We start from the raw sequence: 8,906 nt of genomic DNA, 5'->3' as shown, positions 1-8,906 counted from the left end.
ACAAAAAGTAAAATCCATTTGGAATGATTAATTCCACATTTACCTGTCTGGGGTATATAACATAGCACATTGTACTATTTATTCAGATGTATGTTCTTCTAGGTTAAATGGGCCTAACACCTAAATAAATATAACTGAGAAACAAAACAGCAATTTGGGAGTGTGAGGTTGCAGGAGGAATTTATGAAGAAAAAGAGAAGCAAAATCTAAGAGAGTGGTGTTTAAGGGAGAAAACAGGTTTTGCCACCTCAGGGTGGTACTTGCGTCAAACATGTTTTTCTAATCCTAAGAAACACCTTTCAAACTTCCTGGAGAGGCTGCTGTGTTAAGTCTTAACCATAAAAAAAAAATCCCACAGAGTCTTATGATATCTTGATGACAAACAGGTTTTATTTGGCATCATTTTTTAGAGATAGTGATGCTCAGGGATGTAGCTATATGGGGAGGGGGGAGAAAAATGAAGGCATTGCCCCCCAGATAAGACTTCTTCCCCCTATGAATTTTTTTCTTCATTCCCCAAATTTCTATTTATTTTATTTTATTTATTGCATTTATACCCCACCTTTGTATAGCCTCTATAATTTCTAATATTACAGAGGGTGAGACATTGAAAATCATTAATATCTAGGGAGATTATCGCACCGAGAATTCCCATGAGGATACATGCGAGTTATAACCATAACAGACAGATCTTATTGGACAGCCCCATGGCCGACAGTAGGCAGCCCATATCCAATCCGGCCTTCTCCTGCAGCTTTTCATGAACAGGATTTTCCCGTTCTTGAAAAGCTGTGGGAGAAGCCCGGATTAAATACGGGCTGCCTACTGCCAGCCACAAGCCTGTCCAATAAGATCCGTCTGTTAAGGTTACAATCTGCATCTATCCTGGTGGGAACTGGCACAGCGATAATCTCCAAGGACTCTCATGTGTGCTGTGTTCACATTCCTTGGTAACTTTGCCTGCAGCTTTTCTTTGGATAACTAAATTCTAAAATACTGAACTGAATTATTTTAAGTTACAAGTTGAGTCTCCCTTATCCAGAATTCCAAAATCTGGAAGACTCCAAAATTGTTCACATGGTACCTTTGCTTTCTGGTGATTCAGTGTATACAAACTTTGATTCATGCTCAAAATTATTTAAAAATATAGTGTATAAAATTACCTTCAGGCTATGTTTATAAAATGTACACTGGTGCCTCGGGTTACGAAATTAATTCGTTCCGCCATCCCTTTCGTAACCCGAAAATTTCGTAACCCGAGAAGGCTTTCCGTTAGCACTGGAAAGCCTATAGCTGCACTTTGCAGCATTTGAATTTCGCGCCGAAATGAATTTCGTAACCCGAAAAATATTTCGTAACCCGAAACAGTTTTTGCCAATCCAACTTTTTCGTATCCCGGAAATTTCGTAACCCGATCATTTCGTATCCCGAGGTACCAGTGTATATGAAACATGAATGAATTTTGTTTAGACTTGGATCCCATGTCCAAGATATCTCATGATGTACATGCAAATATTCCAAAATCTGGGTGGGAAATCCAAAATCTCAAATACTTCTGGTCCCAAGTATTTCCAATAAGGGAGATTCAACCTCTAAGGCTAAGAGAGTGTGACTTGCTACAGGTAATCCAGTTGGTTTATATGGTCGAGGCAGGATTCGAACCTTGGTCTCCAGAGTCACAGTCCAACACTCAAACCACACTGGCTCTCAATGATAGGGATAGCTTTTTCAAGGAATAAGGTAGAACAGGTGATCTAGCACAGATAAACTGATTCATTGGGATGAAAAATCTAGTAGGACAAAGGACGCTGAAGGAGAATATTTCCAAATCATCTTTTTTCTTCCTGCTGTTTTCCCCTTTCTTCATTCTGAATTTTTTCCCTTGTGAAAGAGAAGACAGTAGGGCTTCCTGTGGTGTTCCCATAGATTTTCTATGGGGAGGAGGGAACCTTGATGGGGAAAACTAAAACGATACCACCAGAAACTCCTGTGCTTGACAAAATATGGTAACAATGATAACAACAACAAGAACAACATCTGCACTGCAAAAGCAGTGTGCAGGACTGCTTTACTTGAATCCCCTCTTACCATTTATCCTCATAAAAACCCTGAAAGGTAGGCTCGACTAAGATGCAGCTAATGATCCAAGGTCACCCAGTAAACTTGAAGACTAGGCAAGACTTTAAGTCTGAAGTCTAGCACATTTAATTATTAAACAATCCTTTTTTAATTTAAATTTTATTGAATTCCAACAACGAACATCATAAGATCTACAGAGACAAACAACTTAAACATAAAATAACAAAATACTAATTTATTACTTCCTCTCCTGGCTTGTTTAATCTATTTTTTACCTATAAGTATCTCCTTTTACAGGTCTCCAAGACCGCATGTCTATACATTTCAATATCTTAGTCTCGAATTTCTAATTATATTTAAGTAACTCTGTTATATAAATTTTTCCATTTCTGTATAGGTTGTCAGAATTAAGAATTCTCTGTACCTTAAGTATGGATTTGCGTTCCTTATTGGACTCAAGAATAAAGGTTCATATCAATATATAATTGCTCTAAATTCTGAAAACATCAACTTATCTATTATTAATGTTTTTACATGGGTTTTATGCTGAATGATTAAATAGTCTTTCATCTTTCCCCATTCTCTTTCCCTTTTTTTCTCTTGTAGCCCCTCTGAGAAGCATTGTTAATTTATCATTTTCCATATATTTGAACATCTTTAACTTCCATTCATTTATTTCTGGGGTCTCAATTTCTTTCCATTTTCTCGCATATATAACTCTAGCAGCAGAGATCATATAATATAGTAATTTCCCATGTCTCTTTTCGAATTTTTCTTCGACCATCCCTAATACAAATATTTTATTAAATGTTTAAACTTTCATTAAACAATCCTTATTCTTTCATTCAATGCTTATAATTAGCCATGGATGAAACATATGAAAATACATGCACTTAGTTTGCATAAAATGCATTTTTACATAATATTTTCAGTTTGCACAACATACAAATTTGTATAATATGAATATTAGGCCATGCAGATTTGTGGAACTGAAATATGGCAACCCTGATCACAACACAGTCACAGTTTTCCTTCAAATATAAATCAACTCATTGTAAAATATGTATACCCTACTAACTTTCTCCAACCTGATGTCCACCAAATAAGTGTGACCAGAGTTCTCATAATTTCTGGTCAGCATAGCCATTGGCTGTGATGGCTTTGTTGCTGGAAGTTGTAGATCCACCTATTTAGACTACACTGGGTTGGAGAAAGCTGGCAAAAGAGATCCAATGCTCATATTTGAGCCAATGTACTACACCAAGAAATCCCATGTTTTACACACAGGATTTGCAAGGAAACCAAGTGAAAGCCTATAATTATGCCAACTTTTGACTGCCTTGTTTGCTGAATTGGTCTACATTGCCCCACTCATCCACAAGCAAGCCTGCTGAACAATATTTTTCCCCTTTGGGATTTTAATGTCTATCCTCTTACAGTGTTTTTCCTTCTTCATGAATCAGATATGTTTATGTAGCTCTTAGGCCTGGGCTACATGTAATAACATCCTTGACATGAAGTGTTTTCATACCCACAACTACACACGGCCAGCAAAGTATGAGTTCATGGAAGGCAACCTCCTCCTCGCTCACCCATTTTGCATGATATTTTTTTTCAAAACCACCTGCGTCTGCAGAACTTTCTGCCAGGATGCTACTGGCCTAGCCCCATCCACTCAATTAGTTTGTCTGCCTAGTTGCAACCACAGGACTACTATTCCTGTGGAGGAGTCAAGCACATGGCTAGGCCTTGCATTTGGCATGACTAAGGCTGCATCTGCACTGCAGAATTAATGCAGTTTGACACTGCTTTAATTGCCATGGCTCAATGCTATGGGATCCTGGGATTTGTAGGAGTTTTTGTTTGTTTGTTTGTTTGTTTTTGATTTTTAGCCTTCTGTATCAGAGAGCTCTGGTGCCACAACAAACTACCAATTCCAGGATCCCATGTCATTGAGTTATGGCAGTTAAAGCAGTATCAAGCTGCATTATTTCTCCAGTGCAAATGCAGCCAAAATGAAGACGATAGTGGCCAGATCAGTGCAGGTTGTTGATCTGATACACAAAGAGGAGGTGCCAACACTGTACCTTCTTGTTGGCAACTTGGTTCTAGGACTTCTGCTTAGGCATCAAATGTAAATATATTCTAGCGAATGCAAAAGTGTTCAGTTCTTCTTTTCTCTGTTGCCCTTGAACTGCAGAAAAGGGGAATATTTTCCACCATATGTGAAGCCCACCAATGTGTTGAAAAATAAATGGGGATAGTTTTGAAACTTTTTTTAAGAAAAAAAATCTTATTCTGTGAACAAGGAACATTCTTAACCAAGGTACTATGTCAATTTAATTCTATAATCCAAGTGAAGTGCATATCTATCAATATCTGGTGATAGTGAGGTGTATATGTGTTTTTGGACTGTACAATTCTCCAAAGTGCTGCATCCCCCAGATAGGTTTAGCACTTTAGATATCAACTTTAATTTCAGACAAAAGAGTGGATATGTTGCCACATTGACATGGGAGCAATGGCATCACTAGGGTTGGTGTCACCTGGTGCGGTAACTCATGATATCACCCCCTCCTTTTAACTTCCTTCCATTTCACACCATAAAGAATCCTTATTAATGCTTTTTTGCACTGATGTTACTTGTAAACCGTAATTCTCATATACCACTCCCACCAACCTTTAAAGCAGGGGTCGGCAACCTCCGGCCCGTGGGCCGGATGCGGCCCGCGGGCGCCTTTCTGCCGGATGCGGCCCGCGGGCGCCTTTCTGCTGGCCCCCGCTCCCTCCTGCCGCCAAAATCGCTGCCGATTTCGGCCGCTCCGGCCGCCATTTTGCCTTTCAAAATGGCGGCAAAGTCTCGCGCGACCATAAAGGCCGCGCGAGACTTCGCCGCCATTTTGAAGGGCAAAATGGCGGCGCCCATTGGGAGGCCTGATGCAGCCTCTGGAGCCCTGAAACGGGGCTCCAGGAGCCGCACTGGGCCCCTGGGAGGCCCTATGCGGCCTCTGGAGCCCTGAAACGGGGCTCTAGGAGCCGCACCGGGCCTTCAAATGGGCCCCGCCCACCTCCCTCCTGGCCCCGCCCTCCTCCCTCCTATAAATGGAGGGGCGGGGGGGAAGGAGGAGGAGGCAGAGAGAGAGAGAGGGAGGGAGGGGAGGAGGAGAGAGAGAGAGTGGGAGGGAGAGAAGAGAGAGGGAGGGAGGGGAGGGGGAGAGAGTGGGAGGGAGAGAAGAGAGAGGGAGGGAGGGGAGGAGGAGAGAGAGAGAGTGGGAGGGAGAGAAGAGAGAGGGAGGGAGGGGAGGAGAGAGAGAGAGAGAGAAAGGGTGGGAGGGAGAGGAAAGAGAGGGAGGGAGGGAGGGGAGGAGAGAGAGAGAGAGAGAGAGAGAAAGGGTGGGTGGGTGGGAGGGAGGGGAGAAGAGAGAGAGAAAAGGTGAGAGGGAGAGGAGAGGGAGGGAGGGAGAGGAGAAGAGAGAGAGAGAAAAGGTGAGAAGATGGGAGTGATAGGGAGGGAGGAAGGGAGAGAAAGAAAGTGGGTTGAGACAGTGGCATGCATTTTTTGCTGTTTTGTGGCCTTGCCTAGTTGCTTCCTTTCTTGCAAATATTGCTCTTATTATTGTTGTTGTTCTCCTTTGGTATTCTCTTTGTAAAATCCCCCCACATGGACTTACTTGCTCTTTTGTGGGTTGAGACAGTGGCATGCATTTTTTGCTGTTTTGTGGCCTTGCCTAGTCGCTTCCATTCTTGCAAATATTGCTCTTATTATTGTTGTTGTTCTCCTTTGGTATTCTCTTTGTAAAATCCCTCCACATGGACTTGCTTGCTCTTTTGTGGGTTGAGACAGTGGCATGCATTTTTTGCTGTTTTGTGGCCTTGCCTAGTCGCTTCCATTCTTGCAAATATTGCTCTTATTATTGTTGTTGTTCTCCTTTGGTATTCTCTTTGTAAAATCCCCCCACATGGACTTGCTTGCTCTTTTGTGGGTTGAGACAGTGTGCATGCGTTTTTCCTGTGTTATGGCATTGCCGGCCCTAGTAGCTTCTTGCAAATATTATGCGGCTCCGCCCCTGGAGGGTGGAAACTCCGCCCCTGACATGTGGCTCTGCCCCCGGATAGTGGAAGCTCCGCCCTGGCATGTGGCTCCGCCCCAGAGGGTGGAAGCTCCACCCCCATGTGTGGCTCCGCCCCCGGAGGGTGGAGGCTCCGCCCCCGGAGGGTGGAAGCTCCACCCTCCGGCTTCGGCCCCCCCCAGTTGTCTGAGGGACAGCAACCCGGCCCCCGACTCAAAAAGGTTGCCTACCCCTGCTTTAAAGCATTTTAAAGGGAAACAGGTGAATGCCACAGCCCATTTCTTCCATGGGGTGTCACCCCCTTTTAGGGTGTCACCTGGTGCAGTATGAATCCTCTGGACCTCCCTAATGATGCCACTGCATGGGAGTCACTGGCTAACAGCTGTCCATCTAAGCCACACATCATTTAGCTAAATGCAGATGGGAAGTTAAAAGTGAAGGAATAAAGACATAGAGAGGAATCAATGCCTAGCTATCTTATGTTTAAGCAATTGTATGGCAAACAAATATTCCAGGCAAGTTTGGTGCTGAACAAGCCATTAGTGTTCAACTGTAGAAGCAATTTGGGCAGAATGTAATCACAGCAACAAGTCAGGGCAATACCAGAGCAGGATTACTGCCATCAACTCAAGGAGAAATGTCAAAGCATGTGTTAGAGATACCAAGACTCCTGAGAGATGCATCACTAGTCTTGACTCATTTGTGGGAGTTTTATTATAAACCGCAAGGTAGAGTTTCAACTCCCTTCACCTCCCCCATCTCATCTTCTCCATTAGTCACTTCATCTCTGCCGCTCTTTTAAACAACCCTACCTGTTCTCCTTTGTTCCCTCTATATCCTTGGAACATCTTTCAAACCTACTGGCAGAGGGCAACCTCTCTCGGTTCCTTTAAAATCTCTTTTCTCATGAAACTACCTGTAACTGCAGCAGCCATGTGCATATATTTTTTAAAAGCACATCCTTTTTCACATGCTTTTGAAATATATAAAGACAAATTTTAGAGTTTGTTGTTGTGGCTGTGTGCCTTCAAGTCGTTTCCGACTTACGGCAGACCCTATCCTTGGGTTTTCTTGGCAAGATTTGTTCAGAGGAAGTTTGCCATTGCCTTTCCTTGAGGCTGAGAGTGTGTGACTTACCCCTGGGCACCCAATGGGTTTCACTGCTGAGCTAGGAATTGAACTCTGATCTCCAGAACTGTAGTTCAACACTCAGACCACTATGCAATGCTGGCTCTCTTTTAGAGTTAGGTACTATAAATGAATACAGTACCTCTCACCACAGAGCTTTTTCTTACTAACCCAATTATAGTGCTGTGATTCCACTTTAACTGCCATGGTTCCATCCAATGGAACCCTGAGATCTAGAGTTTGCGGAGGAGCATTTAGAATTCTTAGGCAGAAAGTTGTAGAACCTCAACTAAATTATAAATCACAGAATGCTATCGAATTCTGCTATGGCAGTTAAAGTGGAATCATAGTACAATAATTATGCAGTGTGAAAGAGGTGTGTCTGTTTGATCTGTTCTTTCTAACATTTCCCTCTGATATGAGTGTGTGTATGCCTTCAAGTCTCCTGCATTTTGCTGTTCCTCAGTTCAGATGGTATGGAAGGATATTTCTTGCAGACTGGCACCTCCTCCTCTGGCCATGTGGCTACAGGGAGATTCTCAAAGTCCAGGAAATTTGACATCCATATGCAACACAAAAAGATACATTCTTCGCAATTTCCCCCCTAAAATTGGGAGTGCATTGGCATGTTTTACCTTTAACACCAATTTTTGTCTGATGCAAAAGCAGAAAAGGCTTCCAGAAATGGCCTCTGCCTACCAAAGAGGCTTGTGGCCTCACAAAGGATGGAGAAATGCTGGATTGCAAAGGAAGGATCTTTTTGTGTTGCAAATAGATATTAAATGTCCTGGACTTTGAGAATCTCCCAGTAGCCACATGGCCAGAAGGAGGAGGTGCCAGCCTGCAAGGTATACCCCTCCATACCATGAGAATTAAGAACAAAAATAGCAAAATGCAGGCCTATAACTAACATCTACATTTTTTCCTCCTGTATGGTTTGTAACACCTTACCTGCTGAAGAAGCCACTGGAGCTTTGAACACTTGCAACACATATATTGTGCACTTTGGTTGGCCCAATTGTTTGTCACTGTTTTAATGATACTATATTTGCTAAATGGCCAACATGGCTACCCCTGAATCTTTTCAAGTCTCCTGTCAAGTTATGGAGATCCCATTAATTTTCCATAGGGTTTTCTTAGACAAGGATCCTCAGAAGTGGTTTTGCTACTTCCTTCCTCTGAAATATAGCCTATAACACCTGTATCCCCTGGTGTCTCCTATCTGACACAGTTCTAACTATAGATGTGCAATTTCCAGTCTTCTTATGATTCTTTATCTATAAACAAGATTTGAACTGGATGGTCCTTTAAAGCAAGAACGATTTCAAATAAAAGATTACTCTATGACATAATGGCCTGTTTGTACAGGGCCAATAAGATTATTTTTTAAGGTATGGATAAAAGTAGAACAAATTGTAATAACAAAACACAGTCAAATAATCTCCACTTTGAGCGCCACATACAGCTATACAGAGGGGTCTAGAATGTAGACTCGGTCTTGTCTTACTGGAAACTGGGTTTGCTTTGTCATAAACTGAACTGAAATTTCCTTTGCCTTGCTTTGCCAGAAACCGATCTTAGGTTAGTTCAGTTTAGCTTTGCTCTGTTTTTTCCCACCTGCACTGACTG

This window comes from Sceloporus occidentalis, unplaced genomic scaffold (assembly GCF_023333645.1).
Source record: "Sceloporus occidentalis isolate IW3139 unplaced genomic scaffold, rSceOcc1.0.p SCAF_118, whole genome shotgun sequence".
NCBI classification, from domain to species: Eukaryota; Metazoa; Chordata; class Lepidosauria; order Squamata; family Phrynosomatidae; genus Sceloporus; species Sceloporus occidentalis.
Note: the sequence above shows the minus strand (reverse complement) of the source record.